Genomic DNA, 12,253 nt, shown 5'->3' on the forward strand with positions numbered 1-12,253 from the left:
TTGCTCTGTTTTGGCAGATTCAACAACATGTGATCGAGGTAGTGATGGGTATCACGACATGGTAGACATTTCAAGTTGACGCGATTGAGATCTAATCTAATCGACGATGTGTATCAAGTACGCGATTTAGATCGAATCTAATCGTTAAGGCACTAATTAATTACTAATCTAGCATGCATCACATACACATGCATAAGCAATTAATTAAATTTTGTGATTAGTCATGGGCCTACTACGATCTTCTCAAGCCAATGAGAAGATCGGTTGGTCAATCTAGGGTCAAAATGAGCATAACCTAGGAAAAGCTAGACAAGAGTCATCCAATAGCTATAGGAGTTTGGGATACAAACCTGAAGCCAAGAGGGATGTGACTTCCTTTCATAGAGTTCCATATAGCTATGTGACCAACCCTAGGTGTAGAGGTCAAGTCAAAAATACTAGGGAAGGAATCCCTAAGAGTACTTTTGACAAGACCAATGTGACTAAGACTTTTAAGAAGTCTAACAAAGTCACAAAGAAGGTTACAAGGGAAGTTATCCCTAGGAGTGACCTAGTAGAAGTGACCAAGGTTTCTAAGAAGCCTAGAAAGGTCCTTAGGAAGGTATCTAAGGAAGTTATCCCTAGCGAGTACCTAGAGCATCCAAGGAGCACCAATAGGTATTGGGTTCCTAGGAGCATATTCTCTACACCCTAGATGAGTTTAGAGGATGTCAACTCTAATTAGAAGGGTAGGTAACCCAACCTTGGTAAAGTTGACATTTGAGAGCATTTTCAAGGTTATTGTTAACTTTTGAAAATGAAAAGGATTATTAGTGTTACTCTTTGAAAGAGTAAAATATGTCAAAATTTGAGGAGTTGAATCTAATTTAAATTAGCACAATTTGGAGAATCATATGAACTACCAAGTTGGGATTTTGGTATGTTCTTAGGGAGTCAAGGGCAAATCTGATCTTAAAATATAAGGTGATTACTCCTTTGGAAGGATAAATATGCCAAAATTTGAAGAATGTGTTTAATTTTAATTGGCATAAATAAATCAAGAGATTAAAGAAATGTCAAGTTGGGGTTTGACACTTTATTGATGAAATTGGGCAATGTAGGATTTCATTTTAAGATTAGCTAAAGTTTAAGGACACTTAGATATGTAATCTAGGTATTTTATATATGTTAATTTGCCATGCTTTGTTTGTCCATCATATGTCATGATATCACGTGTTACATTCATTTTTAGTATGAAAAACACAAAAATTCCATGTCATGTTATACATACATCATATAGCTATAGCATTTTTTCCTTTTGAAAATTACTTATTTTGATGTATGCCATGTAACATCATGCATTATGTTAATTTCCTTGTAATTAAGGACAAAAGACATTTATCATGAATGGTAAATATCCCAACAAGTGGGATGATACCAAGTGACATCCTAGGTGGATGATTATAAGTTTCATAATGCCTAGATAGTTATGCATGATCCTTTAGTTTAGAGCAAATTCAAATATACATCTCACAAAGAACCATAAGGTGACTTGTATGTGTTTTAGTACACATTAGATGTTGGTGTGGTTAGCACTAACGGTCTAACCCAGGTTTTGATGAATGACAAATAGGTTAAGTTAGTTTTGTTGTTGATCTAACACTCTGACCGAGTGTGTAGGAGAATCCCAGACAGGTCGACGGGCTGACCGGATAATTGGCACGAAGCCCAGTTAGGTCAACGGGTCGACCAGATAGCTGACATGAAGTCCAAACGGGTCGACGGACTGACCGGGCGTTTGGCACGAAGTCCAGCTAGGTCGACGGGCTGATAGGATAGCTGGCGCGAAGTCCAGACGGGTCGAAGGGCTGACCGGACGTCTGGCAGGTAAGTGAAGGTAAGTCACTGGAGGGGAGTGACTGTGAGGACGCATTCCCGGGAAGGGAACTTAGGCGCCGATCCGACTTAGAACTATTTCGGAACTCTAAGTCGAGATCGGACTAGACTCCGGTCTCGGAAAGACGGAATATAAGTCATACTCTTTCTATTTTGAATTATAAACTGTGCTAATAATCTGTTTTGCAGGAGATATGAGTACCTCGGACTAACGTTTTTCTTGCAGGAAGGAATCTGCTGGAAAACAGGGTCCACGCGCCTAGGAGGTACCCAGGCGCTCGGAGGTCCGGGTGCTCGGGAGGTACCCGGGCGCCCTGAGGCGGAATTTTATCCCCAACGTCGTTGTGCCACATGGAGTTCACTGGTTGGCTCGGCTACGTCATGGTCGAGGCGCCCTGAAGCTTCCAGACGCCCCGAACCTCCTATATAAGGAGGGTCAAGGCTATAGCTCTAACAACAACTCAGAATATACTCTATTGTGCTCTTGCGACACTACGAAAAGTTCTCTGACAAGTGCCAGTTTGTTTTTAATTTTTATTCTATTGTCGGTTCTTTCTTTCCTAATTAATTCTGTACTTAATCTTGTAATAATCTTTCGAATTAATTAGTGATTGTCCAACAAAAGCACCCTTTTGTGCGGGCCTTGGAGTAGGAGTCGATAAAGGCTCTGAACCAAGTAAATCGACTTTGTTAGTCGTGCTCTCTCTTTTTGTTTTCCGCTGCGTACTCGTACTTAAAATTTTTTTCGATATTCACCCCTCCCCCCCTTTATCGACTCTTCACGATCCAACAAGTGATATCAGAATAGGTACCGCTTTGATTTGGTGTAACCACTAATCAGATAAGGGGGTGAAACTTTCCTTTTACTCATTTTTCGGCTTTCAATTTTTTCGCATAATTCCAAATTAGTATTATTATCTTTTTGGAAAGTTTTTTCGTTGCAATTAAATCTAAATTGGTGCGACACCAATTTAGTTCTTTTTATTCTTAATTCTTCCCGCACTACTAATCCAAGACCAAGTCTTGGGATTTTGTTTGTCGTTGCTTTATTGTGTGCAGGGTCATCATGTCTCAGATCGAAGGTTTCAGTACGGTACGTCCTCCCCTATTCAACGGGGACAATTTTTAGTACTGGAAGAAATAAAAGGATGGAAGTCTACCTGAAGATGAACTTTGACCAATGGCTCAGCGTCACAAAAGCCTACAAAACACCAGTCGACAACTCTGAAAATCCACTAGATCCGGAACAGTGGACTTCAGACATAAAGAAGAAAGCATCGACGGAGAACAAGGCAATCAACACGTTACAATGCGGACTAACAAGGGAAGAGCTGAACCGAGAAGGACCGCACCAGAACGCAAAAGAACTGTGGGACAAGTTGATTGAGTTGCATGAAGGAACCAGCGACGCTAAGGTGACGAAACGAGATTTGCTATTAAATAGAATTTTTAATATAAAAATGTAGGAAGGAGAAATGACAAGCCAGCTTCACGCGAGGATCAAGGACATCCTCAACGGGCTCCACGCGATAGGCCACCAGATGGAAAATAGGGATCTAATAAGGTACGCATTAAACGCTTTTCCGCGTAACTCTTTGTGGGCATCTATCGTGGATGCCTACAAAATTTCTAAAAATTTATCAAAATTAAAATTAGATGAACTGTTTTGCGAATTAGAATTACACGAGCAAACTAACGCTAGGATCGAGAAAGGTATTGCTTTGTTTGCAGGTTCCTCCAAAGAAAAGAAGAACAAGCCTGAACCTGAAGAAGATTCTGATCAGGATTCTGAAGACGAAGAGTACCTGGTGAACCTGATAAGGAAAATGTTCACCAGGCGGAAGAAAAGCTTCAGCAAGAAGGATCTACAAAAGATTAGTTCTCCAACCGAACCGAGGAACGTGACGTGCTTCGGATGCAACAAAAAGGGGCACTACAAGAACGAGTGTCCGAGATTGAAGAACGACAAAACGAAGCCAACAAAAAAGAAGGCCCTCAAAGCAACGTGGGACGACTCGTCTTCGGAAGGATCGGAGGACGAAGACCAGAAGAACCAGAGTTACCTCGCACTGATAGCCCACGAAGCAGAGTCGGAGGACGAATCGGAAGACGGGTCCGAACCCGAATCAAGCCACGAGTCCGTACTCGTTTTCGAAGGTCCCGAAGAGGTATACCTAAATTTAAATAAAAAGTTCTTTAAAATTATTTCTTTCTTAAATAGTAAATTAGTTAAATTAGAAAATGAAAATAAATTGCTCCTTGAGGAGAATCAAAACCTCAAGGAACAAATTACAAATAATAATCCAACTCAAGATCTAACACTTAAGGAAGAAAATTTGACACTAAAATTAGAATTAACAAATTAAAAAATATGTTAAAAAAATTTACAACAAAATCTAAGAACCTAGATCTAATCTTAAATAATCAAAAAGTAATTTACAACAAAACCGGACTTGGCTATAAGTCAAGTTCAAATAAAACATTTAATTCATTAATAACCCAACACAAACCAATAAGAAAAGCTTGGGTTCCGAAAGCGTGCTTAACCACGCAAGTAGGACTTAACCAATACTACATACCTAAAAAAAAATATACTATATAAAATCAGATAATTCAAATCAAAAACCTAAATACAAATCTAAATCAACAAATTCAAAAACTAAATATTTTAAAACCCACCAAAATTTAGAATATCATGAAGTTAAATATAACTATAAAAGAAATAGACATAAACCTAGAACGAAAAATTAAAGGCTTATAATTCAGGGGGAGGCTCCAGAATAGCTGACACCTTCAAAACCAACCTATCCGGAAAGATAACCCAAACTAATCTACCCGGCAGGGTACTTAGGACTAATTAGAAAGGGGTTCAAGTTTAACTTGAAAAATGGTACTGGTGAAGTTTTAGATGATAGTACGTTAGGGAAGCTTAGTCTATGCATGTCTAGGAAGATATGACTTCGACCTGGTGCATTTGACTAAGTGGAACTGACCAAAGCTACCCTTTATGGATCCTAACTAATTAGACCAAGGTTTTGTACTAAGTCCAGTGGATAGGATTATTTGGAAAACCTCGAAGGCATGGTTACTCTAATGATGTCTAAGTGACTCACCATAGCCCAGAAGTTTATCCAGAAAATATCTCTTTGTTGAACCCAAAGTTAAACCTGAATCTAATACAAAGTTAAACCAAACCCTAAAATTGAATCTAATTCATCTTACAAAATTATAGGATTCCCTGATTGAGAACGTAGATCGAGTGAGATGACTAACGACTCAATTAAATTAAAATTAAAATATTAAATTAAATTAAAATTAAAATATTAAATTAATTTAAAATTAAAATATTAAATTAAATTAAATTAAAATTAAAATATTAAATTAAGTTAAAATTAATTTTTAAAAAACTTAAAATCTTATTTTAAAATTAAACTTAATTTTCTTTAACTTAAAATTTTATTTTAAAATCAAACTTAATTTTTTTTAATTAAACTTAATTTTTTTTAAACTTAAAAACTTATTTTAAAATTAAACTTATTTTTTTTAACTTAAAATTTTATTTTAAAAATTAAACTTAATTTTCTTTAACTTAAAATTTTATTTTAAAATCAAACTTAAATTTTTTTAAAACTTAAAACTTTATTTTAAAATTAAACTTAATTTTCTTTTAAACTTAAAAACTTATTTTAAAATTAAACTTAAATTTTTTAAAAACTTAAAATCTTATTTTAAAATTAAACTTAATTTTATTTAACTTAAAATTTTATTTTAAAATCAAACTTATTTTTTTTTAATTAAACTTAATTTCTTTTAAACTTAAAATTTTATTTTAAAAATTAAACTTAATTTTCTTTAATTTAAAATTTTATTTTAAAATTAAACTTTATTTTTTTAAACTTAAAATCTTATTTTAAAATTAAACTTAATTTTCTTTAACTTAAAATTTTATTTTAAAATCAAACTTAATTTTTTTAAAAAACTTATAACTTTATTTTAAAATTAAACTTATTTTTTTTAAAACTTAAAAACTTATGTTAAAATTAAACTTAATTTTTTTTAAAACTTAAAATTTTATTTTAAAATTAAACTTAATCTTTTTTAATTTTAAAACTTAAAAATTAAACTTAAATTCTGTTGGCTTGAAAATTAACTTCTTAGATAAAATAATCAACCTTGAAAATAATTTTAAAAGACTAAAATTAGACTAACCTTAATTCCTACCTATTGTAGGAAACCTGGTGGATTTTGGACAGTGGTTGCTCCAAGCATATGACTGGAGATCACACCAAGTTCACCCAACTCACTTACAAAAGTCTAGGAACAGTTGCCTTTGGAAACAATGACAAACTCAAGGTAATTGATATAAGTAATATTGAGCTAAAAACTGGCTTTATTATTACAAATATGTTACTGGTTAAAAATTTCAAGTATAATCTTCTTAGTAGTTAGTATTAGCCAATTGTGTGACACATGATACAAAGTTAAGTTCTTAGCTTCAGAATGTTCAATCAAGCACCTAGAAAATCCTAAGATAAACCTAAAAGGATTTAGGAAAGACAACATCTATGCAATTAACTTAACCATTTAACACAAAAAGAAGAAACTTGGTTATGACATAGAAGAATGTCACACACAAATTTTAAAAATATAAGAAAATTAAATGGATTAGTTAGAGGCTTACCAAAATTACCTAACTTAGACTCAACCATATGTAATACTTATCAACAAGGCAAACAAATAAAATCTACCCACAAACCAATCAATCAATCTCAAACTAATTCAATATTAGAACTTTTACATCTAGACCTGTTTGACTCTCATGGGGTCAAATCGATAAACGGTAGTTTATATTGTCCAGTAATAATAGATGACTATTCTAAGTTCACTTGGGTCAAATTCTTAAAAAATAAAGATGAAACTTTTGAAATATTTACAAACTTTTGTAAACAAGTTGAAAATGAAAAAGACCTTAAAATCAAAAGAATTAGAAGTGACAATGGGGGAGAATTTAAATATCATAACTTTAATAAATTTTGTCTCGACAACGACTATCATCATGAATTCTCATGCCCTAAAACTCCCCAACAAAATGAAATTGTAGAAAGAAAGAATAGAACTCTGCTTGAAGCATCTAGAACAATGCTGAATGAATATAACCTACCTAAGTACTTTTAGGCAGAATCTGTTAGTATAGCCTGCTACGTGCAAAATAGAACAACACTAAACAAAATACATAATAAAACATGTTTTGAACTCTTTTATAATAAACAACCGAATATAAAATACTTTAAAGTATTTGGGTGTCTAGCCTTCATCTTAAATACAAGAGAACACTTAGGAAAATTCACATCTAAAATAGATAATGGAATTTTTGTAGGATACTCTCTAAATAGTAGAGGTTACAGAGTTTATAATAAGGTTACCTTAAAAATTGAAGAAACTACTAATGTAAAATTTGAAGAATCCAAACAAACCCAACTTTAACCAATTGAATTTGTTCAAGAAAATACTAATTATGAGGGAACCAATCAATTTCTAGATCACGAAGAGGAAGAAGAACCTCAAGAGAGTTAACCTCCCAGAACCATTAGAGTGAACCCAAATCATCCAACTAGTCAAATAATTGGTGACCCAGACCTAAGGGTTCAGACTAGGTCATCATTTAGAAACCTAAGTCAAATTTCATTAATTTCAAAAATTGAACCTAAAACAGTGGCTGAATCATTACTTGACCCAGACTGGGTAATTGCCATGCAAGAAGAACTAGCCCAATTTAAAAGAAATGAAGTTTGGGATTTAGTGTCACCACCCAAAAATAAAAAGATAATAGAAACAAAATGGGTATTTAGAAATAAATTAAATGAAACTGGGGAAATCACAAGAAATAAAGCTAGACTAGTTGCTAAATGGTTCAGTCAAGTAGAAGGACTTGACTAAGATGAAACATATGGCCCAGTGGCTAGACTAGAGTCCATTAAAATGTTACTTAGTTATGTAACCCACAAAGGGTTTAGACTGTACCAAATGGACGTTAAGTCAGCCTTCCTAAATGGACTGATAAAAGAAGAAGTCTATGTAGGACAACCGCCTGGGTTTGAAAATCTAGAACACCCTGATTATATCTTTAAATTAAAGAAGACTTTATATGGACTTAAACAAGCTCCTAGGGCATGGTATAAAAGACTAACTTCTTACCTAATTTCTAAAGGGTTCAACCAAGGTTAAATTGACCCAACCCTATTCGTTAAGTTAATACAAAATGATATTTTCATAGCCCAAATCTATGTAGATGATATCATCTTTGGGTCAACAAATTCAGAATTTTTAGATGAATTCACAAGTCTAATGAAACAAGAATTTGAAATGAGTTTAGTAGGAAAACTAACTTATTTTTTAGGATTACAAATCAAACAAACAAATGAAGGAAACTATATTTATCAACAAAAATATACTAAAGAATTACTTAAAAAATTCGGAATGAAAAATACTAAAGAAATAAAAATGCCTATGGCTGTGAACACAATCCTAGACAATGACCCAAATGGAAAATCGATTGACTTAAAATATTATTGGAGCACTATAGGGAGCTTATTGTACTTAACTGCAAGTCGACCTGATATTTTATTTACAGTTAGTATGTGTGCTAGATATCAAACCTGCGCTAAGAAATCACATTTAACTCAGGTTAAAAGAATCTTTAGGTACCTTAAAGGAACAACAAATGTAGGTATTTGATATCCTAGAACTAATAATTTTGAATTAATAGGGTATTCTGACTCAGATTATGCTAGGTGCAAATTAGACCGCAAAAGCACAAGTGGTGGTTGTCAACTACTAGGTCCATCACTTGTTAGCTGGTTTAGTAGAAAGCAACACTGTGTTGCGCTATCTACAACTGAGTCAGAATATATAGTCATAGGAGAATGCGTTGCACAATTATTATGGATGATACACACATTAAACGATTTTAACTTAAACCTTACAAATGTAAAAGTGTTAATTGACAATATTAGTTCAATTAATTTAACAAAAATTCAGTGCATCATTCCAGAACTAAACACATTGAAATTAGGCATCACTTTATCAGGGATCATGTCACTAAATGAGACATTGAACTCAGATACATTAAGTCAAAGTCTAATTTAACTGACATATTTACTAAACCCCTCCCTGAAAGTGAATTTAGCAATCTACGTAGAAAATTAGGGATTTGCCTAATAGATTAGGAATTTTAAAATTATTTTAAAAAATAAGCACTTTCAAATTCTAAGGTAAAATGCTTTTATGATTTCAAAACCTCCTACTTTTAGAATTTCAAAAGGTGTTAGCCTTAGACTAGAACAATTCCTTAGAAATCATGTTCCCCTAGGGCTAGAACTTGAGCATCTCACCAATACCCTAGGATTCCCTTGTTTGTGATTGCCAAACATAGAAAGGAGTGAGATGCATAGGCAGATTGCCTGGATTTAAGATGCTTATGTCAGTGCATCGATATAAGTCTGGACGTTAAATACCAAACATATATTAATCAAATTAAGTCAATCAGTATAGTCAAACACTAACTGATACTTAGACTTAACTTGACTAACCAAGTGAAAGCTGCTATCTTCTAAATAGTCAGTAAGTAACTAACCGGTTAGACAGATTTAATAATGTCAGATTCAGGGGGAGCAATAATTATTGTCACATCTATTTTTTATTAAAAATATTTTTGAAATTAAGTTTTGGAAAATATTCTTCTAAAAATGTTTTAGAAATGTACTTATGAAACCTAACATTTGTAAAACTAAGTTTTATGATTTTGAAAATTTTATGTGATAAACTTGGTTTGAAAATTGGTTTTGAAAATCGAATGTTACAAACTTAGTTTTGCAAATTAGATTTCACAAACTTAACTTTGAAAAATTAGATTTTGAACATTGAATTTTACCGATTTTTGAAAATCTTACTTTTGTAAAAAATTTTTTATAGAATTTATGTTTGAAAAATGTTTCAAGTTCAAGTTTATTTTGAAAAATTTTGGAACATATAAACTTATGTTTGGAATTTTGGTTTTTTTTAAACTTATACTTGAAAAATTAGCTTTTATAAATTTATAATTGCAATAATTATCTTTTGAAAATTAATCTGCAAACTTACTACTAAGATATGTTGCTAAATTAGTTATTTTTCTAACTTAGTCATTTTTCAAAACTTAGTTATTTTAGAAAAGTTATTAAAAATTACTCTTTCTAAGTTATCTTTCTTATAACTTAGCCATTTTGAAAAAGATAAGAGATACTCTTTAAAGCAAAATTTCTAACTCCCATGAGTCGATCTAATTTGTGTTTGCATTCTTTTTGCAATGTTTTTGTATTTATGTTTATTTGATCCATGTTTACATTTGATGAATGTCAAAGGGGGAGGATTAGGTGGTTAAGTTAGCTAAAACAAAATTGAAAATGAAAACTAACTTAAAAACCTGTTAATGCTTGTTTTACTTGCATTTTACACTAACTTAACCAAGTTATCATTTCATCAAAAAGGGAGAGATTGTTGGTGCGGTTAGCACTAACGGTCTAACCCAGGTTTTGATGAATGACAAAATAGGTTAAGTTAATTTTATTGTTGATCTAACACTCTGATCGAGTGTGCAGGAGAAGCCCAGACAGGTCGACGGGCTGACCGAATGTCTGGCACAAAGCCCAGCTAGGTTAACAGGTCGACCGGATAACTGACACGAAGTCCAAACAGGTCGAACGGTTGACCGGACGTTTGACACGAAGTCCAGCTAGGTTGACGGGCTGACCGGATAGCTAGCGCGAAGTCCAGACGGGTCGAAGGGCTGACCGGACGTCTGGCAGGTAAGTGAAGGTAAGTCACTAGAGGGGAGTGACTGTGAGGACGCATTCCTTGGAAGGGAACTTAGGCGCCGATCCGACTTAGAATTATTTCAGAACTCTAAGTCGAGATCGTGACTAGACTCCGGTCTCTGAAAGACAGAATCTAAGTCATACTCTTTCTATTTTGAATTATAAACTGTGCTAATAATCTGTTTTGCAGGAGATATGAGTGCCTCGGACTAACGTTTTTCTTGCAGGAAGGAATCTGCTGGAAAACAGGGTCCGCGTGCCCGAGAGGTACCCAGGCGCCCGGAGGTCCGGGCGCCCTGAGGCGGAATTTTATCCCCAACGTCGCTGTGCCACGTGGAGTTTACTGGTTGACTCGGCTACGTCATGGTCGAGGCGCCCTGAAGGTTCCAGGCGCCCCGGACCTTCTATATAAGGAGGGTAAAGGCAGAAGCTCCAACAACAACTCAGAATCTACTCTATTGTGCTCTTGCGATGCTGCGAAAAGTTCTCCGATAAGTGTCAGTTTGTTTTTAATTTTTATTCTATTATCGGTTCTTTCTTTCCTAATTAATTCTGTACTTAGTCTTGTAATAATCTTTCGAATTAATTAGTGATTGCCCAACGAAAGCACCCTTGTGTGCGGGCCTTGGAGTAGGAGTCGATAAAGGCTCCGAACCAAGTAAATCGACTTTGTTAGCCGTGCTCTCTCTTTTTGTTTTCCGCTGCGTACTCATACTGAATTTTTTTTCAATATTCACCCCCCCTCTATCAACTCTTCACGATCCAACATTAGATACAAGTGAGATGTTAGGATGTAAACAAAACTCAAGATGTTGATTTAGTGCATCTTGTTGAGTTTTATGTTCATCAAAACACATAGTTATGTGTTTTCCAATCATTGGGAAAGCCAATGTACAAGTTATGTGCATTGAACCCAAAGAACATGGTTGGATATTGAGTTTGAAAATATTTTTAAAATGCTTTTGAAAATCTTGGTGAAGACTATTTTTGATAGTATTCATCATTGAAAAGTTAGACACAAATTAGGAGAAAACATTGAAGTTTTCAAGAGTGTTCAAATTTGTCACTCTTTGAAAATAGGAAGTATTTTCATAGAAAATTATTTTTCCTTGATAGAATATACCCTAAAGAGTATTTACATGAATTTTTACGATTTTTGTAATTTTGTATAATTTTTGGGGAGTTTCTGAATTTCGTTGAAACTAAATTTCAAAAAAATCAAAAACTCAATCGATCAGCCGATCAATTGGGATGGTTTTAATCAATCAGTTGATCGATTGAGAAGCCAATTCCCGTGAATAGAGAGTCAGTGGATCGATCAGCCGATCGATTGACCCAGGCTGGATCGATCACCCGATCGATTCGGAGGGAATTTCTGCGAGCAGTAGCTTGCGAAATCGATCAATGGATCGATTGAAGTAGCTTCAATCGATTGAGTCCCAACTTCAATCGATTGGGAAGTCTGATTATGGCTGGAAAAGCCTGATTTTAGCACATTAAACCACTTCAAGTTCCAATAACCATTC

Source organism: Zingiber officinale, chromosome 6B (genome assembly GCF_018446385.1).
Source record: "Zingiber officinale cultivar Zhangliang chromosome 6B, Zo_v1.1, whole genome shotgun sequence".
Lineage (NCBI taxonomy): Eukaryota > Viridiplantae > Streptophyta > Magnoliopsida > Zingiberales > Zingiberaceae > Zingiber > Zingiber officinale.